This window comes from Talpa occidentalis, unplaced genomic scaffold (genome assembly GCF_014898055.3).
Source record: "Talpa occidentalis isolate TD23 unplaced genomic scaffold, MPIMG_talOcc4v2.1 talOcc4.9, whole genome shotgun sequence".
In the NCBI taxonomy this organism is placed as follows: domain Eukaryota; kingdom Metazoa; phylum Chordata; class Mammalia; order Eulipotyphla; family Talpidae; genus Talpa; species Talpa occidentalis.
The window spans coordinates 79,059,633-79,086,013 of NW_023605305.1; the positions used below are offsets into that span (position 1 = coordinate 79,059,633).

At 43.8% G+C, this 26,381-nt stretch overlaps 1 pseudogene; it reads left to right on the top strand.

Annotated features, from left to right (window-relative positions):
• Positions 1 to 528: 528 nt before the first annotated feature.
• LOC119236851 (RNA-binding protein 7-like) lies at positions 529 to 24,970 on the top strand (annotated as a pseudogene).
• The last annotated feature ends 1,411 nt before the right edge of the window (positions 24,971 to 26,381 follow it).

Sequence of the window (26,381 nt, forward strand, 5' to 3'; positions counted from 1 at the left end):
GTATATTGGGTTCCAGTAACTTGGTTGAAAGTGCCCTACTCTTGTGGCAAAGCCTCAGTTTCTGGGGCGGGGGGATCAGAGAGAAGTGGACTAGGTTGCACAGACATTTACAGAGGGCCTCCTATGTCTCAGGAACAAACTGTTAGGTGCTGGAATAAAGCGGTGAGTAGTTCACAGAACTTAACTCCAGGAAGGACAAGACATCAAGCAAATGGTTAGAGGAATAATTACTTAACCGTGAATTATTTAATCATTACTTAATTACTAAATCACAATGGTTCAGATGTATAAGAGCATAAAACAGGATGTACTAACCTGGTCTGGAAGCATTGATGATAATTAGCCTGAACCCTATATAGTGCCTGAGAGTTGGTCAGGGAGAGAGAACTGGGCTGAGAGAGCAGCATGTGTGGGGGCTTGGAGGGAAGGAACCTGGCACATAACTGGCACATACAGGGTATGGAGAGGCCAGTGTGACCAGAATTAGTGAGTCAAGTCTGGGCGGTGGAGTGCTGCATGGGACTGAACATGTCGGGGCAGCCAAACTCACAGGTCAAAGTCATGGAGGTGGGACACTTGTCCAAGTGCAGCAAGACACCAGTGAAGGATATTGTAGCCCTGTTTGTATTTTTGGAAGATCATTCTGTTTACAGTTTGGTGACTGGCAAAGAGGACATCAGGAGTCGAAGACCAACTGAGAGGCTTTATAGTCGGGCCAGGTGAGAACTGAGGTTACCTGGATGAAGGTAGCCTGAGCAAGATGGATAAAGGTAAATGGAAGAAACTGAGGCGATAGCAGGTGGGATTGTTGAGTTCCCAATATTATCTCTGGTCATTGTAATAATTCCCTGGGTCTTGAGGTCACAATTTTAGCAAAACTAATAAATGCAGTTAAGTCTACCTTATTCAGGCACAACCTACCTGAGCTAGTCAGTGTTACTTTACAAACAATCTTATTCAGGAAATTTCCAGCTAGCAAAACTGGACCCCGAAAGATGTTTCTAACATGGGACTGGTATTGGATGTCATCTCAACTTGGCTGGATAGAAAGTCAGTCCTGATTTGGGCTTGTGGCAAATATGTGTATTTCCTCTAGTATTCTATATGTGGGACAGCATCACCATACATGGGTTATTTTATGAACTCATTGCTGCAGGGGGCCTTCATGCCCCAGCCAGATAAGACACTGGCAAGCAGCTAAGTCAAAGGCCCTCATACCATGGGGCCTAAGCTAAAGAGCCTCACACTGTGGGGCTGAAGATTCCTTGTGCCTCACACCGTGGGGCTGAAGATCTAACATCCCTTTATTTTTTGTTCTTGGCCATAAAAAAAGAAAAATTTCCAAAAAGTACATTAGGCAATAAATTACATGTACCAGTATACTGCAAGTAAATGGCATGGAAAATTGTCTGTTTAGAAAATTAGTTATTAAACAATTTGGCCCACTTGACAATGGGAGACAATTTATTGTACATATCTGACAAGCAATCCAGTGCAAGTATTATAGTAAGTCCTTCTTTTGCTTTTTTACAAGTTTCCTTTTTATTTAGAAGTTTCTTAGGAAAGTTTTTAAATGAAGTTAACTGTGTTAAGAAGTTTCTAGGTAGAAAAAGTTCTGATAGCTGAGAAGCAGCTGGTCCCCGGCTGAAGGCCATAAGAACAGAAGAGTCTTTTGATGCTTAGACTTAAACTGATAGGGATGTACCGGCGGCTATCAACTGTCTTAGGTAATTGTCTAGCTGAAATAGTAAGTTTTAGTGTAAGGTTTGGTTTTTTATCCATTAACCTTGAAGGCTACCATCTAGCTGAGACCTGTAGGAGCCAGTAGTCCATGGGAATAAAATACACTAATTGTTTTTGCTTTGCACATGATGATGTAATTTTTCTGATTACTAAAAATGAATAAATAAAGGCATGCTGCATCTCTTGGCAGAAGAGATTTGTACCCCATCCAGTATCAGTGTCTCCTCAATCCCCTTCCCTTCAGCCCCTAAGGTGTCCTCTAGGCTGTCTCATCCTTTGAGGAACCCCTGACACGACATTTTGCTGGAGGCTGGTCCCCGGCAACTCATGGATCTCTTCTCCCCAGAACAGAACTCCCCAGGGTAGAACCCAGAAAATGAGCTTCAGATTCCCCTTCACAATCAGGGCACAACCACCAGGGCAAGACAATGGGACCATGATCTACCCATCAGAATGTGCTCCAGAAAGAGAGGTTGACAAGGAAAGCACTTTGCATTAATGGTAGGGGTCTCTTTTGTTTCTTTTGTTTCTGAGGATTTCCTGAACAGCTGTGATACAGATGTTGCTCCTGGGGCTGGGGCTTTAGCAGCCTCTTCTTCTCCAGGTCAATTCCCTGATGTGGTTCTGGGCATTGTTCCTCCAACACAGCCTCAAACCTGGAACCCAGCCAACAGTTCTGTACTCCACCCAGTAGCCTCTTCATGTGCTCCTTTTCTGCTTAGTCAGATAGGTTGTGCCTGAGTAAGGGAGACTTTTTTTTTTTTTTTAAATGGTTAGTGACATTTTAAACCTTTTTTTTAATTTTTTTTTTAATAGAGGCATGTTTTATTTATTTATTATTTGTTTGTTTGTTTTGTTTATACAAGCACTGGGTACAGTCAGAAGCGCGGGAGGGTGAGAGAATTCACCAGAGCCAGAGCGGGTAGCAGAGCAGGCAGATCGACGAAATACACTGCTGAGGGGAGCAGCGGGCGGCAGGAGAGGTCTGCGCGCCATGTGGGACCCTCCTCTGGTGGCCGGGGAGCAGCCGGGGATCGAACCGGCGCTGCAGAGGCTGCGGGCAGCTTCGCAACCCAGCGCTCAACCACCGCGCCACCCGGGATGTCCGAGTAAGGGAGACTTAACCGCCTTTGTTGGTTGTGCTAAAATTGTAAACTTGAGACCCTTTTCTGCTTAGTCAGCTTGTGATTATTATCCCCAGCTGATACAAAGCTAGATATTTTTAATGACGCAGTTTTAAGCTGCTTTTAAATTTCACTGAAATGACAGCATGAAACTGAGTACCTGGGAAGTATGACTGAACAGAGAAAACAGGTCTGATCAAACTTCTTTTCATACTTGGCTTACCTATGGGTTATAACAAGGATTTGTCAACAAGGAAGTATGTCTTTATAGTATTCCAAAGAAACTCTTTCACTGAGACATGACATGGATGAAATTCTCAGTCTATTTGCTAAAATCAAAATGTAAAAAAAAAAAAAAATGCACATTTTTCTCAACTACTGAGGGAATCTTTCCTGCCTCCTTTTTCATGGTGAGGAAGGATCTGTGAAATTTCCTGAGGAAGTCATGAGCAGGGACAGTGGCCCTAGTGGGCAAAGTCCAATATGTAAATAATTCTGGAAGCAAAGGAGAAAACTTCAGTCTAGCCACTCCCTTGCCAGGGGAAGGAGTCCCAAGAACACCCCCAACGCAGGACTTCTACCCTCTCCTGAACCCTGACAGTGAGCAAGGACTCACTGACTGCTGCACTGTAGGGTAAGTGATTTTCAGGCTTTTCTGCCCTCTGCCATTAGGATTTCTTTGCCTGATGGGGCACCTACATTTGTTACGTTGTTGTAAGCTGTGTTGTTTCCTTCTGTGGGCCCTGGATCAGTATTGAGATATTAGCCAAGAGAAGCAGAAGCCAGAGAGAGAAGGGGAGAAAGAACACCAGAGAAGCCAAGAGTGAAGACTTGCCTGGGGCTTGGAGGCCTGTCAGCTTCCCGGCCCTCCGGCACCCCTGCCTGCCGTGTACCTGGTTGCTGTACTACATGTAAAAGCGCAATAAAAGCCTGAGAAAGCCGCCTTGGGCTCCAGGACTCTCCTTTACCCCGTCTTTATAGGATCATACAGAACCTGCGCTGTGCTCATCCTGCCCCTACATGCACACAGAAGTCAACACTGTGACACCTGACTTTTGAGAAAAGACTGGCAGAGATAGGAAGCAATCTGTTATAGGACAGGGAGAGGGGCAGCCCAAGCCCCGCAAACCTGCCTATTCTAAATGGGTTCTGCCATCCGCCGCATCAACACAAAACATAGGAGACTTTAATGGGAAGGAACTTTAATAAAACTAGGAAACAATACAGGTAAGGCAAAGAGTCTAGTTTCTAAATGAAGCACCTAAAGTTACCCATCCCCTCGTGGGTAAAAGTCCATCCATATGGGATTGGCCCAGAGCAAGGCCCCAAAGCCTGCCACAAGTCTAAAGCATCTTCCAGTGGGGACCCACAGAAAAGGGTCACAAACAACTGGACAAGCCCGGAAGGAAAAGAGCAAAATCAACATCAAGATAAAAGCTGCCATGGTCACCTCCCCACGGGTCTCACCCACATCTGTGTCACCCAGTCCACGACCAAAAGACAAGCGCAGTTTCTTCACGTGTCTCTAGGCTCCATGCACCTCCTCCAGGTCTCCTTGCTCCATCCTGCTCCTTCCTTCCTCAGTCTCTTCTGCAGCTTCTTCTCTCCCTGCTCAGCTCCACCCTTCCTTGGGTGGGGCAGGGAAGCTGGAACCTCCCCCTTTCCTGGGGACCACCCTGTTACAAAGCTAGTCCAGGGGCAGTGACTTAGAAACTGCTGCCTTGATCCATAACCCAGGCCCCCAGGAGCTCCTGTGCAGTGCACCCCAGGAAGAGATGGAGTGAGCAGCTGCTACGCCCCATTTAAGACAAAGCCCCACAATTCCCTTGCAGTTCTTTTTACTGGGGACTGCCTGCCTGCGGCCCCTTTCCTGGCATAATTTCATTTGTCTCTAAATAAACTTAGTTTTCGCTTCTGCTAAAGATGTGGCTGTGAATTCTTCTCACACTGTAGTCAAGGACCAAGGAACCCCATATCCAGGAACCCCAAAACCTGACAACATAACCACCCTTTTGCATTCTCTTCTCAGGGCTATTAATTCACTACTAAATTGCATTCCCTCTCTAGTTAGCTGTCAACTCACTGAATTGCACCCCCCCATTCCCTTTTTATAAGCTATTAATTGGCTCTCCCTGCGTTCCTGGGAACTTGGAAAATGGATCATGCTGCATCCCTAATAAAATCCTCAGTCTCTCTGGGTTAGTAGTAGTGTTGTCGTTTTTTTGGAGCTGATGGGTTTTGAGAGTGGGGTCCTTGGGTTCACTCTGGGGAAGGTTTCACCAGAGCTGTTTCAGTGACACACAGTGAGTTTCTCAGGCGAGTTTCTCCAGGAGACAGAGACGTTAGTTATATTTAAAGAGCAGGTTTATTAGGTGTCAGTACCAGGCTTACACCAGCAGGAGGACCTGGGGTGGTGGTCGCTTCCACCCAAAGATGAGTCACTTCCGCCCAAAGCGGAAGCTGATGCAAGAGTAACCGGATGTTGAAAATCCATGTAAAGCGCATGCGCAGGCTTTCAGAGAGATAGCCGCGCCCCTAGAATAAAGAGAGTTCCAGCAGCCATCCATGTGAGTGCACGTGTCTTTTCATCCCCAACCCCTCCGCCGTGTTCCTGAACCCCGTCGGCCTGCAGGCAGGACCGGCAAGTGGCGCCCGAACGTGGGACACGAGTACAAGGGATCCTCTGAGGGACCGATCAATCAGTAAGGTAAGGATTAGGTAAGTGATCGGCATCATGGGCAATACCATGTCCAAGGGCCAAGTTAGAGCCCTACAGCTTCTAAACTTATGGAACTCCCGTTAAACATTCATACAATGGTTGTATAGGTAGACATAATTCAGCACTTTAGATTTGTTCCAAATATATGAAGTGAAAAGAAGCCCTTTAATTTTAAAGAAAATCAAAATAATCTCACTTATAAAATTTGTAGTTCTTTGTTGTTGGGCTGATTTTTTAAAGTCTTGACAAAGTTATTGATGTAAATAAAACTGTTTTAAAGGTTACTTGAATGTTGCAAAATTATGCTTTCATCAAAATTAACTTTAAAAAAAATCTTAATTTATAAAATAATGGAGAGCATTTTTATATTTGAAATTTATTTCAAAATACATTTTTACTGTTGCCTCTAAGTAAAAGAAAGACCACATTTTTCTTCACTTATACTAAAATATACAGCAATAAATTGCTTTTAATTTTTCCAATGTCCTGTGTACTTCTTGTACACAGTGTATATATTTTCAAATTATTCATAGCATCTATATTGTTTTACTATTTGGTTATATGAATCACAGGCCCTTGAATTGCAAAATATTATACTTTTCTAATCATATATACTACAATTAATCTGATTCCATCCTTGACATCTTGTGAGGTGTATAAAATACTGAAGTATTTGCTTTATGGTTTCATTCCAATATTATCAACAGTGAAATTTAATCTTTTAAAGTTATATGCATAGCATTATTACTTCTCAGTTTCTAAATAAGAGAGATTTAAAAGTTTTGTTGGTTAATACATTGAGAAATTACATTTTTCTCTTATAAGTAGATTTTTGTAAATTAATTGAGCATCAAATCAGAATCCGGCTAAACATCAATTATACTGAAATAAATTTACATTACAGAAAATGTTCCATATTTGGCCAAATTGCATCAATATAATGCTTATTTAGTAATAATCACTGCTTATTAGATAAGGATAAAATATATTTGTAATTCTCATAACATTTATCCTAGGAAACCTAGGCAGTTCTTTTGGATCCAGCCATTGGTGCTTCAGATCACCTCTGGGATCTCTTATTGTAAAGGCAATTCTATTTAACATTATACCTCCTATAGCTTTAATCATGAGTTGTTAATGTGGAAGTAATTAGAGTAATTAGTATCTACAGAAATGTAATAATTAGAGATGTATTGGAAGTGCACTAAAGAGGATCATGGTTCTGAATATCTTCAGAAAAAGGCAAATCTTTAACAGTACAGGAAGACTGACAATACAAAAATACATTTCTGTGGCAGAATTTCTTGAATAAACTAAAACCCAACTTGAATTAAATTTGGCAGAAAGAGATAATAAGCAGCAAGGCTTTAAAAGTAAGCTTGTAGGTAGTAGTTACAAAAGTAGTTTAGCTCTTATCAAGGTGAATTTAGCTATGACAACTAGTAGCTTTTATTTAGAATTCAACTGATCCAGGCCTCTCTTTTTGAATCATTGACCATTTATGGTCATTTGCCTTCAACCATTTCCACCAATACCCTCTAAAATTACTAATTATTCTTCCTATTGTGTAATAATAAGACATTCATATTTGTAGTTGCATTACTAGTAGTTACTTGTTAGTCCACTGAGTGTTCCCATGTGCCATACACAAAGCCACATATGGATTGGATTCTCTGCGCTACTCAATTCCCGGGGGAATTCATCTCACACTACCCACGATCCCCCTTAGTCACCTTTCTCCAACATCATCCCTTTTGCTTCCCACCAATCCAATCCTTTGTCCATGTCTCCATTGATACTCACTCACACCTCCTCTTTGCATCCCCTCATAAGGGGTAGGCGACAAAGGATGTTATCTCACATTTGTGGCAGGCCTTTGCGTACATGGGACGGCCTCGTGTTATCAAAACCGACAATGGTCTGGCTTATGCTAGCCGATCCTTTGCCTCCTTTTGCTCTGACCATCATATCATTCACATTACAGGTATTCCTTATAATCTTCAGGGACAAGCTCTCGTAGAACGTGCCCATCAACACTTAAAAAATCAAATATAAAAACAATCTAATTCCACCCCACCAGACCCTCGCATTCGCCTGTCCAAGGCTCTGTTTACTATTAATTTTGCCTCCTTGGACACCCAAACTAAATTAACAAGAGCGGAGGTCCATTGGCAAACACAGACCAGTCATTCTATCCGCTCAGTTGTTTGGAAAGAGCCCCACTCCCTTAAATGGCAACCACTGGCTCCGGTCCTCGCCGAGGCGCCCGGATCCCTTTGTATCTTTCCTCCAGGTCAACCTCAGCCTCGTTGGATCCCTCTTCGTCTGACTCGCTTACTTCATAGTCCGCCCTCCGATCCGCCCAATGAAGAGGCGCTTTCCAAACCTTCTGAAAATGATCCTCCACCTGCTACTACTCTTCCACCTCCAAATGCAAGCACCCCCCCTCCTTTGCAACATGATTCATTGGACAATAGTTAATAATCCCCCTTTCCTTCTGCCAGTTTCCAGAAAGGGGGGGTATTCTCCTGTCATTCTTGTCTACCAATTCCACCACTGGACTCCCTTCTATAGTGTCTTTCAATCTATCATTCAACAATCAATCCTCCCTCAATTGTAGCTGTCACCTTTCCTCTTGTTGGTCCAGAACCCTCAGCAATTCCTTTGTTGTCATGCGTTTCCCTAAGGTCGTTATTATGCCTGTCAATGTGTCTGAGTCTACTTCTCAGGTAATCATCTGAAATCAACAAGCAGGTCCGTCATTGGTTGTTGGCGCCTTGATCTCCATCTTCTCGACGCTGGCAGCTGCAGCCGCGGTGGTCGGCGGCCTAGATCTATCCAACTTCGTACTCAACGCAGATATCAACAACCATCTCGCAGTCGGGTCGGACTACTCCAGAGTTTCCAGCACCTTTCTCACACTAAATTCCATTAACAACCATCTCGCAGTCGGACTACTCCAGTTGAATCCACGAGTTTCCTTAATACAGGAAGAAATTGACTTACTGACTTTAACTGCTCATGTTCCTTGTATTCCTACCTATGCCTTCATGTGTGTTACAACTGCCATCCTTTTCAACTATTCCTTTCAAGTTCATACCCTTAATGCCTACCTGCGCGGCCCGTGGAACCAAACTTTCTCAATTCTACTGCACAATTGGCTAATCAAATTCTAACCATTAACAACATCCGTGCTTCAGTACAAAATCCTTGGGGGAAGCAATATCACTCCTAGGTACAATCCTCTTCTGCCTGGAAATCATTTTCTACATCCTGTGGTGCCAGTGGAATAGACGTGGTGCCAGTGGAATAGACGAAAAATCTGCAAGTAGCTCTCCAAAACGTGCGCTTCGTGCGCTTTTCTCCATTACAGCCCACTGAAAATCCCAGGGTGTGGATAAACATTGCCCTTGACCACCTGTAGGCCAATGACGGGTAAGATGGTGGTGTATCCGTAGCAACCTAAGACAGCTCCACTACCTTACCTAGGATCCTGGTAGTGGGTGGCTATGATGGGTAAGCACGTGAGTACGACTGCCACAACCTAAGACAGGCCCAGTGTGTGTCCCCCCCCATCAATAAAGTAAAAACGGGGGAGATGTCAGTACCAGGCTTACACCAGCAGGGGGACCTGGGGTGGTGGTCGCTTCCGCCCAAAGATGAGTCACTTCCGCCCAAAGCGGAAGCTGATGCAAGAGTAACCGGATGTTGAAAAATCCACGTAAAGCGCATGCGCAGGCTTTCCGAGCGATAGCCGCGCCCCTAGAATAAAGAGAGTTCCAGCAGCCATCCATGTGAGTGCACGTGTCTTTTCATCCCCAACCCCTCCGCCGTGTTCCTGAACCCCGTCGGCCTGCAGGCAGGACCGGCAATTAGGGAAAGGGACAGAAGAGTAAAAGACACTTGCACAGACACAAGCAGGCAGGAAGAGGTGCCCTAGAAAGGGACAGGTTTGCTGAGAGAGGCCTGCATGGTTGCAGGCGGGCGGCCTTGAGGAGAGCTGCCTCCCCTGAGGGAGGTCAGTGAGGAGAAGTCCTGGCATGGGACAAGGTCACGGACAGGCAGAAAGCTGCTGCCCTGCAGAGGGGGTGAGTTGGTGAAAAGGAGCACCTGCATGGTCACAGGTGGGCAGAAGGACTGCTGCCCTGAGCAAGTGCAGAGACTGCACTGATAGAGCCTTTTCTCCATGGGAGGCGCTCACTCTCATGGAGTGGTTTGTTTGTTGTTGACTTTGAATAAACTATGTAGAATTTGAAAAGGTCCAGCCTCTATGATGGCCCTCAAGCTCCATATCTTCCCCTTCAGGTCTGTGCTCCTCAAACCCCTCCAGCAGTCTGATATCTGCTTGGGTCTTGTATTAGTGATCTAGGCATTGGCATCTAAGGATCTTAGTTTCTATAGCTGGCTTAATGGCTGTTAATCCCTTCTACCCCCACCTCCAGCTCTTGGCATTGTGTGAGCCAGGTTTCTGGTCTTGTGGCACCTCCTTTCCAGTTTTTCTGTTCTTTTTTTTTTTTTTTTTAACATTTTTTGTTTTTTTTTAATTTTATAGAGGCATGTTTATTTATTTATTTGTTTGTTTGTTTGTTTGTTTTGTTTATATATGCACTGGGTACAGTCAGAAGCGCGGGAGGGTAAGAGAATTCACCAGAGCCAGAGTGGGGAGCAGAGCAGGCAGAAGGACCGAAGTACACTGCTGAGGGAGCAGCAGGCCGCAGGAGAGGTCTGTGCGCCGCCATGTGGGACCCTCCTCCAATGGCTGGGGAGCAGCTGGGGATTGAACCGGCGCCGCAGAGGCTGCGGGCAGGTTCGCAACCCAGCGCTCAACCGCTGCGCCACCGGGGAGGCCCAGTTTTTCTGTTCTTATCCTCCATCAGTAGCATCAGTAACAAATATCTGCTGGTTGCTGAAAAAACACCCTAAGGAGAAAACTAATCACCCTGACTAGAACTAAACACCCAGTCCCCTAGACAGCCTGGCACCTCTTTGGACCTGGAAATGTGAAACTCTGTCCTTCCCTCACATTATGTCACTGCTTATAAAATCCTAGAGCTTCTGCCATTCGGCAAGCCGGTTGTTTGGGGTGCCTATCCTGCTGACTCCCTTGATGGCCATCTCAAATAAAACTCCTTCATGTGAAGACAATCCTTGTGATTCAGTTTGGCTTTCTGTGGAAGACCTGGTTCTGTGGTTATATTTTTTTTTCAATTTGGGAACTAAGATCAGATTTAAGGAAGTGAGGCAGAAAGAAAAGAGCTAGGGGTGAGGAAGGTAGGGCTTGGCAGTTTGATTGACAATTTGACCTCATTTTACATCCCTCTAGTGACAAAGAAATAATTTTTCAAGGAAGTCGCCCCACTTGGAGATCTGCTTATGAGAAATATCTTGACCCAAATGGAAATCTGCCACCTGTAATTTCCATGCGGTCTCCCTCGTTCACCACTGGCACCTAATAAAGAACTCTTGCACCCTCTTGCAAGACTTTTAGGCAACCATCTTGGCTCTATTTCTCCTCAAAATCTTCTCTTCTCCAGGTTAAGCAATTCTGCTGCCCTGCATTCACAGATGACCTATTTAATGACTTTTCTCTTCTCCTCTGGAGCTGGTATTGACAGGATTGGGGTCAGACACATCCTCTGTTATTTACTGGATGGTTCACCAAGGGCCAGTTACCTAACAGAGATGATTGCATTTATTAGAAAGGTTATATGCTCCCAGACCAAAGAACTCAGATCATATCTTGATTTTAGCTGCAATTTATGTTATGTTATGCAGTTTATTTATTGGGCTATCAGTGATTGAAAGACCAGTCATTGGGGATTGTGAGCACTGAATCATTTAGCACTGGTAAAAACCAGGCTCACAGTAAGCACTCAGAAACCGGTATTTCATTGTTTTCCCAGCATGTGGTAATTCCCCAGTGAGGATGATCTTGACAGAGAGGTTTTAGTCCCTGAGGCTGAAAAAGAGGCCAAAAGACACAGAATATCCTCTATTCCAGCTTGGGTGTTATCTTCATGCAGCTTAAAGCGACAGCACTGCTTGAAAAGTCTGCCACCTCCCTCCTGCAGGTTTCTTAATTCTGGGGAGGAGGCCTTCTCGGTGGCAGCAGCAGCGACACAGTGTGACTTGCCAGGCGCCCTCCGGATCCCGAGTGTGTCCACTCACTGGAGCCCGGCCCTGCCTCCCTGCCAGCAAGAGGCTGCCCTCCAGCCTCAGCCCCAGCTCCTCCGCCCCTCCCCCTCCTCTCCTCTCCTCCCCTCCCCCTCCTCCCCCATCCCTCTTCCCCTCCCCCTTTCCTCCCCCATCACTCCCCTCCTCTCCATACCCCTCCTCTCCCTCCTCCCCTCCCACTCCTCTCCCTCCTCCCTACCCCTCTCCTCCCTATCCCTTCCCCTCCCCTCCTCTCCCTCTTCCCCTCCTCTCTTTCCTCCCCATCCTTCCCCCTCCCCTCTTCCTTTCCCCTCCCCTGCTCCTCCTCCCCTTCCTCCCCCTCTTCCTTCCCCCTCCTCCTTCCCCCTCACTCCTCCTCCTGCGCCCCCTCCCCCTTCCTCCCCCTCCTGCTCTCCCCCTCCCCCTTGTCCTCTCCATCTCCACATTTCCTTCTCCTCCCCCGTCTTCCCCCCTCCTGTCCCCCCACCTCCTCCTCCATCTTCTCTCCCTTCTCCTTTTTTTAAACTCTCCGGCTTCCAGAATTTCCTGTGACTCTTCTTTTGTCACTTATTCAAGTCTCTTCCCTGACTGGCCTCTCACTCATCTTTCCATTTAGTCTCTTCCCTTCCTGCCCTTCATTTCCCTCCTCCACGAGCGCCTGTTGGGGAAGGACCCCAGGCGAACCGGGGTGGACCTTCTCGGGGCCTTGTTCACTGCAGGCAGCCGGGAGAGGCCAGCTGGGGCGTCTCTGGACCAGCTCATGAAGGCGGGGAGGGTGCGTCAAAGATGCGGGGGGCCCTCTGTGGAGGTGGGGGCCACATGGCCCTGATTGAGGTGTCCAGTCGTTGGGCACTGAGGAGCTGAAAACCTTGAATATCTGGAGATCATGTGCCTTCAACTCTAGGAAAGGGAACTGAACATCTGTCCTGGAGGTCTTCATCCAGCAGTGGGATTAGCTGCTTGGCTAGACCACAGCTGACAAGAGAGACAGGGAAGGTCTGGCCTGTAAGAGAGACCCTGCATGTGTGTTACTTCAGTTTCCTAAGGAGAGGCTCCCAAGAAAAATTATTTTCATTATATTTAAAGATTTACTATTCATGCATACAAGAACCGGGGTACAGGCCAGATGTGCGGGGGTGAGAGGATTCACCAGAGACTGAGTGGGGAACAGAAAAGGCAGACTGACTGAAATACACTGCTGAGGGGAGCAGCAGGAAAGCCAGGAGAGGTCTGCCACGCTATGTGGGTAGCTCCCTGGCTGGGGATTGAACTACAGAAGCTGTGGACAGCTTCCCAGTGCTGTGCCCAACCCCTTGCTCCACCATGGAGCCCACCAAGAAAAATTACTAATCACACATTGTTTGTTTTGTATTTACTTGTGAGGACACATTTGTGAGAACACCCATCTGGTCAGGGTGTTCCTCCTGAGATGGGGTGCGCTTCATCTAGCTGAGAGGTGGGGACAGAGTTCAGGGTCCTTGGGTGAACAAGGATAAGTAAGGGACCAGAAAGGGACTTTACTTACTCACTGCCGCTGAAAGGAAATCTTTCCTGGATCGAAGTAAATCTGTAAGATCTAAGAGACAAAAATATCCTGACATCACATCTCCCAGTTCTGAAGTAAAGTATCTTTTGCTACAGGCAAGAATCCCTGGTCCTCTCAGCTTTGAAGTCCTCCAGGCCAAGTGGGCCTGGAGAGCTCATGCCATCCTACACTAGAGTTAGGGTGCCAGATAACAGGGGTCCAGCGCTTCCAGACTGCAATCATGCTAGGCCACTGCTCCCAAGAAAGTTCCCATGGCCCCCACAGGCTTTATTTGCCTTCTCTCTCCACCCACCCATCTTTGATTGGTCTTGCATTTGTTCATTAGGAAACCCCAGCTTTAGAGGTGTGACCAGACTCCTCCAAAAGCAAACCACTCACAAGTGATTCTTTTTTTCTACATGTCATCTTTCATCAGGATGGTGAATATTTTGAAAATGACCTCATAAAAGAAATGGTTGAAGGAAAAAGGACATTTTATAAGCCACCTTTCCTTTCTTCTTTCCTAGAGCCCACTTTGCTACATAGTTGTCTATTGCTTGATATCCCTCCCCTTATTAAACATCAAAATCCCAGGTACAGACTTTATATTCCTTTACTTTGCACACCAATCACAAGATGAAGGCAATGGCCATTTTAAGCCTTTTATTTATTTTTCTAATCTTATTGGCGCTGACAAGTATTTCTGGTATACAGTGTGTGGAAATGGTAATATTTTTGGAGACACTCTGTTAGGTTAAGGAAGTCCCGTTATTCTTAATTTGTGAAGATAATTTTTGAAAAATAAAAGTTGAATTTAACAAATACCTTTTAAATGTTAATCAAGATAATCATACATTTAAAAATCTGTTTTCTCATCTCCATGTTAAAAATTCACACTATTTTTCATTCTCTAGAAGAATTTGTATAAAATTGGTACCATTTATTCCTAAAACTTTAAACTCTAAGTTTCTGGTCATGTTCTACTTCTTAATCTCTGTGGTAGACACAAGGTGCCCAGTTTATTGCCTTTTTTAAAAAAAATAAAAGGGATGCATGGGGCCTCCCCTGGTGGCACCGTGGTTGAGCGCTGGGTTGGGAGGCTGCCCACAGCCTCTGCGGCGCCAGTTTGATCCCTGGCCACTGGCGAGGGTCCCACAGGAAACAAACAAACAAAAAAGGATGCATGTATGTCCCCCATACATTTACTCTTAAGTGCTTTTCTCAATGTGATGGGGGCTAGGGAGGGAGTGAGAAGGGTGACATGCATGGTTTAAGAATCTGCTTGTACACAAGTTGTTTAACCTGTGACCTGTTTGCTCTGAGTTAACTTTCCAGTCCAGGAAGCTCCTGGGAGAGTGATGGACATGGACACTATTTCTGTCAGAGACTGAGCCATTCCAGTAGAAGTGATGTGTTCTGAATTCAGATGTCAGCTGAGGGGGAGCTGCTAGGGAGACGGGCACCATAAAACTCCCAGCAGTTGTAAACTGTTTGGAATGAAGGCCATTCTCCAATAATTAAGTGTCTTTGTTTAGCTGGTGATCAAGTGACCTGTTAGAGATGAGATGCGAGCATGATTTTCTTTGGAGCATGATGCTTGCTTGGCCTTTCTCACATTAGAGTACCGATCTAATTAAGGTGCATATTAAAGATTCAATCCCTGCTTTGTCTTTTGTTTTCCACAATTGTGGCAGGCAGAAAAGAATCCGGCATTTTCTGGCAACAAATATATGACGTATTTTATTTTATTTTATTTTATTTTATTTTTTAAGATTTATTTATTTATTCAGACAAGAACTGGGGTACAGGCCAGAGGTGTGTGTGTGTGGGGGGGGGGAGGTGAGAGGATTCACCAGAGACAGAGTGGGAAGCAGAACAGGCAGACTGACTGCAGTACACTGCTGAGGGGAGCAGCGGCGAGACAGGAGAGGTCTGCTGCGCCATGTGGGTAGCTCCTTGGCCTGGATTGAACTCGTGCTGCAGTGGCTGTGGATCGCTTCATAGTGCTGATGCTTAACCCCTTGTGCCACCAGGGAGGGCTTGTATGATACATTTTATAATTAAAATTTTAAAATAAAAAATTTTGAAGAATTCACAGTGATGGCTAATGGGTCAAGTGTTCTTTATTTTAATCATTGATGAATCTTTTATTGTATTTAGGAATATAAAGTTTTTCTATTTATTTCTGTATTAGTTTGTGTAAGTTGTATTTTTCTGTGATTTGTCTTCTTCATTTAATTGTCAATTATTTGCATAATTTTATTCATAATGTTCTATTATTATGTTTTGAATGCTTGTAGAATTGGTAGTGATACTCCTTTTTCCATTCCTAATATTGATTACTTATTTTTCTTCTTTTATTTCTCTCTTAATTGTCTAGGATTTATCAATGTTACTAGTAGCTCTCAAAACAAGCTTTCTGTTCTGTTAACTTTTCCTGTTTACTGTTTGTGTTTATATTTTGTTAGTTTCTGCTTTTTATTATTTTATTTGAGTTAAATTTGTTTTATTTTTAGTTTTTGGAGACAGAAACATAAGTATTGACTTTAATTTTCTTTCTAATTTGAATAATATTAAACCATAAAAAACTAAAAATTCATGTTTGAATATCTATAATAATACTAACAGAATAGTAAAATAATATTAAACTAATAAGAGACAGGGCAATAAAATAATAGGCAAATTTTATTAACTAAATAAAGGAAAGAGAGGAAATGAACCTAAATCAAGCTTGCTTTGAATGCAATTAATAACATTGATAATTCCTAGACAACTGATGGAGAAATAAAAGGAGGAAAATAAATAACCAATATTAGGAATGGAAAAAGGGGTATAACTACAGATTCAGTGGAGAGCTATTTTGTTCCCTTACGATATTTTTGTCTTTTTATTGTATTGATTATTGAAAGAAGTGTGTGATTTTGATTTGTCTCTATTTTTGGCCTCTTTTGGGATGCATGCAGATTCAGAATTGCTATGCTTTTACTGTGTTGACTACTTAAATCTTATTAATCTCCAGAAAGTCTTCTTAAATTAATTTTTACTTTGGTATTAGTATTGCTACATAGATTTCTTTTGGCTATTGTTTGCAAAGTTGTCTTTTCCATAGTTTTAGTTTGAACTTCTCTTTTCCTTTTAATTTAATGCATCTCTCTCTCTTTTTAAAAAAGATTTATTTATTTATGCATACAAGAACTGGGGTACAGACCAGAGGTGCAGGGGTGGGGGTGAGAGGATTCACCAGAGACAAAGTGGGGAGCACAGGCAGATCTACTGAAATACACTGGTGAGGAAAGCAGCTGGTGAGACAGGAGAGATCTGTTGTGCCATGTGGGTCAGCTCCCTGACTGGGGATCAAACTCATGCTGCAGTGGCTGCTGATAGCTTTATAGTGCTGTGACTTAACCCCTTGCATCACCAGGAGGCCCTAGTGCATCTGTCTTAAGCAGCAGATACTTTTTAAAAATTCAGTCTGATGATCTGAGCCATTTATTTGGTGTATGGAACCTATTAACATTTAATTAACTAACATTTAATTAGGCAATATCCACCCTCTTACTTTTTCTTCTTCAATGTACTTGTTTTAGGTTCATTTTTTCTTGCTTGCTTTTTTAATTAATAAAATATTTATTGGGCCTCCCCTGGTGGCGCAGCGGTTGAGCACTGGGCTACGAAGCTGCCCACAGTCTCTGCAGCACCAGTTCGATCCCTGGCCACCAGTGAGGGTCCTACATGGCGTGCAGACCTCTCCTGCCGTGCCCGCTGCTCCCCTCAGCAGTGTATTTCGTCGGTCTGCCTGTTCTGTTCCCCGCTCTGGCTCTGGTGAATTCTCTCACCTTCCCGTGCTTCTGACTGTACCCAGTGCTCATATAAATAAATAAGTAAATCTTTAAAAAAATATATATTTATTATTTTATTATCCTTTTCTTTCTTTCTTTTTTTTTTTTAAAGATTTATTTATTTATTTATACAAAGAACTGGGGTACAGGCCAGATGTGCAGGCAGGAGGGTGAGAGGATTAACTAGAGACAGAGCTGGGAACAGAACAGGCAGACTGACTGAAATACACTGCTGAGGGGAGCAGCGGGTGATACAGGAGAGGTCTGCTGTGCCATGTGGGATTCTCGCTGGCTGGCCAGGATCGAACCCATGCTGCAGAGGTTGAGGACAGCTTCACAGCATGGCACTCTACCCGCTGAGCCACCAGGGAGGCCCTATCCTTTTGTTTCTTATTAGTTTTGTATTATTTTACTATTTGGTTAGTTATTATTATTGATATTAAACATGAATTTTTAGTTTATTATGACTTAATATTATTCAAATTGTTACTTTTACCACTTTCCTGTAATGTCTCCCTTTTCAGCCTCACCTCATGCAGCTTTGGATTTTGTCAAATATTTACAGGATAGTCAGCCTTGTGTTTAAGACCCCTCAAGTCTCCAGTTCTGTCAGCATGTTCTAGTGAGCTCATTAGAAGCTTCTGGCTCTCGAAAGTAATGATATATCTCAAAAAGCCCAGAAGATTGGCCTCTTCTCTAGCGGGACTGGTAAATGCCCCAGAGAAAATGCAGCTGTGAAAGCCAATTTTCCTCTCCAAGACTTCCTTCTCTTTATGGTCTTAATTTCTCTAGTTTTCATTTCTTCAGGAGCTCTCCAACAGTTGATTTAAAAATCATAAATTTTTTTTCCCTGTGTTTTTGGGAAGAAGAATCTGCCATCAGCTACTGTTAAGAAGGAAATGGTGAAAGTAAATTTTAATTATTTAAGTTAATCTGAGAGGGTTTCTGTTACTTGCAGTCAATGGTGCGCATGAGCCGAGACCTAACAGATAAGAAGCCTCAGCCCGGGAAGAATAGCACAGACAGAAGCATGTGAGAGGCAGAGCTTGCTGTGCTGGAGAAGCAGAAATGAGGCACGTTGGTGGAATATAAGGAGGTGGGGTAAATGGGTTGGGGAATGACAAGAAGGAGAGGCAGGGACAACTTATATGGGGCTTTTTAGGTCCCTGAAATGTCATCATCAAAATCACACTTAAAGAGAACACTATGGATTCTGAATGAAGAGTAAATGATTTGGAGGCAGGCATGGAAACTGCAGGAGGTTATTTTGTTTGTTCAAGTAGAACAGGTTTACACCTCTCTTCTGTGAATTTCAGCTGAAGTAGTTCAAGTTTACCCTTTTATATGTTATAATGCTAAGTAAGATTTTAATTTAGTAATAGTCTGTAAAAAAGGAAAACCACAGCAATGAATGTTGAATCTATGGACTTACTGTTGATTATATGGTAGGGAGGAAGGAGAGGTATAAAATCCATGATGCAAACCATTTTTGGACTAAATAAATGGGTAGATGGTTGTGTTTTTTAGGAGGAGGAATACATTGACTGTTTCTTGTAGTTTTGCAGTTTGAGCTGGATTTCAGTCATAACTTATAGTAAGCCATAATTGCCTATATAAATAGATATTACCTCATTTAAAAATTGATGACCCTCTTTGATGTAGGCAGCGCTACCCATGCTGTCTAATGACATGGTCTGTCAATGGAGGAGACTCCCAAGAAGAGGGAAATTTCCACTCTCCACAGAAGATGTGAATACGGGAGTTTCCACAGCAACTCCTACTAAAATTCTTCTGTTTGTTTTTGGTTAATACAAAAATACGTTAGTTACAAATTGGCTTGTGAAAACCTAATTCAGATTAAGGCGTCAGTTGGTCCGTTGTTCTTACGCATAAATTATTACAAAAGAAAGAAAAATTGCTAAAGGTATAGTTAGGAAAGGTGTGTTTTGGCTCTAAGAACTATGGAGAACAAGCTGCCCTGAACCAGCTGTGCTTGGAAACCATGGCCTAACACGGGGGATACATATTTGAAGCAGCAGTACATTTTCTGGTGTATGCAAAAGGTCAATAGGTCTCAGGTTGTATGGAGGTTAGATGTTTCTGGTTAAGAATTAGATTTTTGTAGAAGTAAAGTAGATTTGATGAGTTACTTTAGGCTGCTTTTGAAGTAGATGATAGATTAGCTAGATTATTTGTGTGATAGGGAAATGGGTTGATTTAAGCAACAAAATATAGGATAAGACATTCATGCCCATTCTGGTATAAGGGAGTTTGAAAGAATGATTAATTGTTACCAAATATTGTGCTGTCTTAGGTGATTGATCATGCTGGGAAAATGAGTTGCACCAAGAAAACTGACTGTTCCTGATGTTTTTCTTAAGGTGATCAAAGAAGTGTCCTTTTTGGTATCAGGCCAGGAGGGTCTCCATATGCCCATGAGAAAATATGTAATGATTGTCTTTGTTTTGCTTCATTGCTTATGTTGATGTAATCTCACTGCCTGCTTTGCAGTATAAATAAAGACCAGCTGAGACCCTCAGCAGGACATACTTGCACCCTGATCAAGTGTCTGTGTCTCCTCATTCCTTTTTCCCCTCATCTCTCCACTCCGCTTCGCTGATGCTGTCTCATCCTTTCACTTCACTAGCTGGAGCTGGCCTCCGGCACCTCTTTCTAATTTCTATTGTTCTATACTAGTGGATGTTTTAATCGTTTTTATAGAATGTTGGTTATTTGGGTGGAACTTGAGTGGGAAATTATGATCTTAATTATGATAACATTTCACCCATACTCAGTGAGGGTGAAATGAATCTCCAACAATTCCTTATTTTTCACTCTCCTAGATCCCTGTCTTTCCCCATCCTTTTCCTCGTAGGATCAGGACAGTAAGAAACCAGGCATTAGGAGAAGTCTGTGATGGATGTTTCATTGGTGGAAGAATGCCGCGGACTAGTGCAGCGGTAGACTAGCAGGACTGTCTCAGGATTGAGGAACTGTGAGGATGCTCAAGGAATCGGCGCATAAATGACAGACAGACACACTTCAAGAGTGAAGATCTGAATGTAATGTGCTCAAAATCATCATAGGCGCCTGTCTTAGGTCGTCAGGAGTCACAGACAAGAGGCTGGCCAGTGCCTTCTTTAGTCTGCCCCCGATCTTACCCGTCATTGACTGTCCAGTCCAGCACACAGGGGAAGGGGGTCTTACTCACTCTGATGTGTCTGAGTGAAAGCATCCCTCTTTCCAGTAAGTTCACTGGCGTTCAGCGGCAGAGGCTGCCGCAGAAGAAGAAAGCCAGCAGCAAGTGACTCACAGGGATGTTGGTAAGACAAGTTAGGAGTGCTGAGGGAGAAATGGGCACTGTCTTGGATTTGGGAAGCTATGTGGACACCTAGCCTCTCCACCTTATTTGTCTCATTGAGAAAAACTGGGAGGGTGAGAGAACATTCAAAGCAGCTTATTTACAGATTCTCCAGATAAGATATACTTTTTCCCACAATACCTTGACATACATAGAAAGGCAAGAATTTGATAAAGAAGTCTTGGTACTCCACATAGTTTCCAGGTGACTGGAAGGCGCTTGGGCTCCCCGTGCGGGGGGAAGGCACAGGAAGGGCACCAGAAGAAGCGACAGCACCCTGACCATGACACATGATGGCAGGGCAGCTTGCAACTCCAGGAAAAGCCACAAAAACTTGATATTTCTGTCCATGGCTGCTGTGGGTGGGGGTAGAAGATAGGTATTTTCTAGAGTCATCAGATGATCAAATGTAGTGAAAATGATGGGTCTTGAAGATTTCATTTTCCTTGGGCTTGGGGAATTCTGACCTCTTCTAGGATTGAGGACACTGGGTGGTGGCGAGGGAAGAAGGAATCTGGGGTGGACAGGGAGAACATGGACCGCTCAGGTGTGTAGATGTTACTCCAGAGGATACTGCTTTTGCTTTTGTAAGCATTCCTCCTAGCATGGAAGGCACTGAATGGAGTGTTTCTGTTTTCTAGGGAGTAGGGTGCAGGACTGCGCATCATTAGAAGGCAGACCTCAGAAGTCTGAGAACAGCACTGTATCTGTCAAGATCTGGGTAGGTGATAGAAAGCACACTGTAGTCAGGAATTATGAACTAAAGCAGGAATTGGAGTAATAAAAGGTGGGCTATTAAAAAGTAAAGAGGAAGCTCTCAATGCAGGTATAGTGCCTAGATAGGAGACCTTCCCTCTGCCCCCTTCACTCAGGGTGGACATCAGTCTTGATGATGGGGTGCAGCTGTGGCTCAGGGCTAACAATGAGGTCTCTGAGGTGCTACATCAGAGACTCATCCTTACAATAATGGCATGTTTTATAAGCAGACACACTAGCTGGTGTCTAATTTCATACTAACTAAAGGAAAAAAAAAGTTTTTAATATGCACTCACTATCACAGGAGAAGACCACCTCTGCTAGAGGCTCATCTGATTTCCAGTTCACTTATATTCACCCTTCAACAAAATATAGAATTCTAGAGACTGCCATTTCAAATCTGAATGATGGCTGTCTGGTTTCTAGTCCCCATTGATGGTGATAAGAGAAGCTGTATTCAGAAAAGTTTGTCTAAGCCTGGATGTGCAATCAGTTCACTGTTTTAAATACTCTAAATATCCTGTTCTAATAATGCCTGTTGGCATTAACTCCATATAACAACCATCTTCACCATGTGTTTTTTTTTTCATGTTACCCTTTTATTTTATTTTATTTATTTATTTTTTTTTTAAGATTTATTTATACAAGCACTAGGTATAGTCAGAAGCGCGGGAGGGTGAGAGAATTCACCAGAGCCAGAGCGGGGAGCAGAGCAGGCAGAAGGACCGAAGGACACTGCTGAGGGGAGCAGCGGGCGGCAGGAGAGGTCTGCGTGCCATGTGGGACCCTCCTCCGGCGGCCGGGTAGCAGCCGGGGATTGAACAGGCGCTGCAGAGGCTGCGGGCAGCTTCGCAACCCAGGGCTCAACCGCTGCGCCACCGGGGAGGCCCTACCCTTTTATTTTAAACAAAAGTTTTTATAAGAAATAAGCACATAAAAGCTGTCATTTAGTTGCTATAATAATGCTGTTAGGGCCTCCTCTAGTGGCGCAGCGGTTGAGTGCTGGGCTGTGAGGCTGCCCGCAGCCTCTGTAGCGATGGTTTGTTCCTGGCTGCTGGCGAGGGTCCCACCAAAAAAAAAAAAAAAAAAAAAAAAAGAAATAATACTGTTAGTAATAGCTATGAAAATTACACACTATCAATTTCTATTCAATTGAAATTTAAGAAACTACTGCAAGGGTTTACTGTCAGGAAGTTTGGAGATAATTTTAGAGTCTGATCAAATTTTTTGTAGCCATTTTTTTCTAGAATAATTGCTTTCTTTTTCAAGATGCTGATTCTCAGTTTTTATCATATCATTGTAGATATCTGCTTGTGAGATGCCTTATATCCTTTGTGCATAATGGCAAGGTAGAAAATAGTTAATATATGAACTCTATTTCTTTTCTCTCCAGTTCATTCCCTTCACTGTCAGACATCAAATCACATTCTCGTCCCAGAGTCGACACTACATATGCTGACTCAGCCCAGGACCCCACAAACCCACAAACTATCCTTGACTAGTGAGTGACTCATTGAGGCAGCCAAGAAGTAGAAAGAAATAGGGTGTTGTGGGCAACTGGACACACATTTTAAAAGGCTTAGAGGATCCAGAACCCACAATCTACTCATTGAGGTCACACCAGGTAGGAGTGTTAGGGAGAAATAATGTCCTGAGCTAATCCCATACAGGCTTTGTGGACTCCACCCCCACTCCAGACTAAAGCCATCAAGACATAGGGAAAAACAAATCCCATCACCACCAAAGGGAAGGTGGCTGGGACCTGAGGGTGAAGTTAAGCAGCCAGGTTGGGTATAAAAACCAAACCTGTGGGCCTTGGCGGGGTTGCTCTACAACAGGAGGACTGAGTCTCCCTCTTTTCAAGGAAGAGTACCCTTCTAGGCAGGGCTACCCTTGCTTAGGGTTACTTGGTGACACCTGCCTTAAATGCCAGCATGATTGATATGTTGAAATTCCCCCATCTACATTTTAAGCTAAATTTTCCCAGGCAATCAATTTCCCAGAATCTTACCAGGTAAACAACACCCCCCGCCCCCCAGCCCTTTCCTCAGCACTTCTGGGACTACCTGAAATACAGGTGTATCTAACTAAGCATAAACACTAAATTCCAGATAAGAATAAATAACAGCAACCATTAAGTTGATAGATTACATAGAAGATTTCCGATTTGAGGACCCTCTAGAACTCATTCACCACCGATCAGTCCCCTCCTGAGATAACTCTGTCGTGTCCTTTCCTTAGGTGATGCCTGGGACATGAGGATGTGGGGTTTCTGAGTGTGTAGTAGGTGCTTCAGCAGGACCCTTTGGCCCTTTTAGTAAGGGGGGGGGCAATAAGATAGGGGCTGCTATGAAAGCAGATTGCATTCTCCTTGTGGGCAACTGAGGCACTCCTTTTGGAGATTTTCCACCAGGCAGGTCCAGTAATAAAAGTGAAAATTCCTAAAGATAAGCATGGTGTAGGGGCAGGAATGGTCACGGAGCAGGTTTTTATGATCCAGCAGACTGGGTAAAGGAGGAGTCAGAGTCCTCAGTGGCTTTTTTGCAGGCTTTTATTGGAATTTACCCGGTACACAGCAGGCAAGGATGCTGGGGGGCCGGGAGACTGGCAGGCAGGTCTTCACTATGTCTGGGCTCTCTGGCTTTCTCCCTCTCTCTTGGCTTCTGCTGCTCTTGCTTCTTTCTCGGCTTCTGCTCGTTCTTGGCTTCTGCTGGCGTCCCCATGACACCGCCCTTATAAGCACAGTCTTAGCCCAGGTGAATCCCATCTACCTATGCCCACACCCTACTCCAGGTGCCCACCATCAGGCATGCATTCAGGACCACAAGGATCCATCATCTATCCTGATGGCGGGAGGGCAGAAAAGCCTGACATTTTTCCTTACCCTACAGATGGTAAACCAAAGCATTTTGGGTATGTGAATTTCAGACAGGAAGTATCTGTTTCTTATGCAATGAATGCATTTAATGGAATCAAACTTTTTGGAAAGCAGATCATGATTCAGCAGGATGTGAATTTGTCATATCCCCAATATGCTGGAAATTCCAGCCTTACCTCCACATCTCCTAGCAGGTATGAAGGAACTGTGGATAACTGACTCCATCTACACAGATAATTCAGAGATCTTTCTCATGACCAGAAAACCTTCAGAGTTAAGCCATGATAAACAGTGTTTTGAGAGAGATGTTGTGTATTGGGAAATTTGTTTCTCCACATCTGGGTCAATCAGGATTTCCCCCATTAGTTCAGTCCCATAATCACACTTTTAACAAGTCTGCAAGCTCCCAGTGGTGCCAAGAGACACACCATCACAGCAGAAAGCCAGAATTCTCATCCCTACGGAGGGACAGACAGCATAGCTATGAACAGCGCTATCATAGATGTGGCCACCATCACAGAGGAAGCAGAGATGATTTCTTTTTTTTTTTTTTTAAAGATTTATTTATTTATTTTATACAAGAACCGGGGTACAGGCCAGATGTGCTGGAGGGTGAGAGGCTTCACCAGAGAGAGAGTGGGGAACAGAATAGGCAGACTGACAAAACACACTGCTGAGGGTAGCAGTGGGTGAGACAGGAGAGGTCTGTTGTGCCATGTGGGACCCTCACTGGTGGCTGGGGATTGAACCAGCACTGCAGAGGCTGTGGGCAGCTTCGCAGCCCAGCGCCCAACCGCTACGCCACCAGGGGAGGCCCTAGAGATGATTTCTTACATAAAGATAAGGATCATGGCCATTGGTACCATGCCTAAGATGGAAAATGGTGCTCAGTGGAGCCTTAGAATAGAAAAATTTAGGATGGAGGTTTCTCCAGGTCAGAAACCAGAGGTGGGATAGAAATGACTAAAGACTGTACAGGCCATGAAAGTTCTGCAAGACCAGAAACCAGAGAAGGGGGAGAGAAGATTGCTATGCCTTCTAGAGAGGGTTACCAGTCCTTTTAGAATAATCCAACAGGGCCCACAAAGGATAAAATTCTACAAAGGAATGAATCCCTTTAAGAACAATATACACGAACAATCCCTGCTCTGACAAAGGGCTGCCCACTTGTACCCATGCCAATGCTCCTCCTCCTTCTCCTTTATACAAGAACTGGGGTACAGGCCAGAGGCGCAGGGGCATGAGAGGATTCAACAGAGAGAGAGAGAGTGGGGAGCAGGAGCAGAACAGGTATACAGACCAAAAGCACTGCTGAGGGGAGCAGCGGGCGAGACTGGAGAGGTCTGCTGCGCCATGTGGGTAGTTCCTTGGCTACTGGGATCCCTCCACAGCGCTGCGTTCAACCCACTGTGCCACTGGGGAGGCCCTCTTCTTTTTCTTAATAAACTTGCTGTGTTTCGCTGAATGGGAGAGTCTGCTGAATTCATTCTCAGAAGAACCCTACTCACTGAACCCCATCAGTGCTCATCTCGACACTAATGTGTTAACAGGACATTTTTCTAGGGCCACTTTAGGTGCTTTGTCTAAGTTGGCCTGGAAATGTTTTGTTGAAAGACTGGACAGAGAAGCTTTACAAATTGCCACATTTCTTTATAAATTTAAAAATCCTTATAGCTACAGTTTAATACAGAAATGAGAAGAATTGTGGTCCCAAGTTTACTACATTAATAACCTGTCACCTCAGAGTTTTATGAAGAAGAAAGAGTTTTATACAAAGAAAAGTACCACAGTTGCTAAACATTTCAAACAATTAAGAAAGGGATATATTGTATGACCTAGTTGTGTGAAAAAGCAAATATTTAAAAAATTATCTGTTATCCTTTTTTATCATATTAAGACGTTTCTTGTTGGTGAGTGAGATCTATACAGATATATACAGACATGGCTATTATATACAGTCAAATGTATATAGACATTTGTGTATATAGTAAAAAGTGTTTCAGTTGACAATCTGAAATGATTCAGTTCTTTGTTAAGTGAGAATATGTGTTTTTGGTGATTCATTTAGTAACATTTCTAAAAACTGATCAGTAAAGTTTATTTTAGAAAATTATTTTAGAAAATTTAAGTTGTAAGTTCCATGACCTGCTTCTTTGAGTTTTACCCTAATTAAAGATACCCATATAAATCTACACATTTTATGCCCAAAATTTAATTTTTTTAAATTGGTAAACGTTTTTATTGATAAGAAAGTTAGAACAAGATGAATGAGAGGGAGAAGAG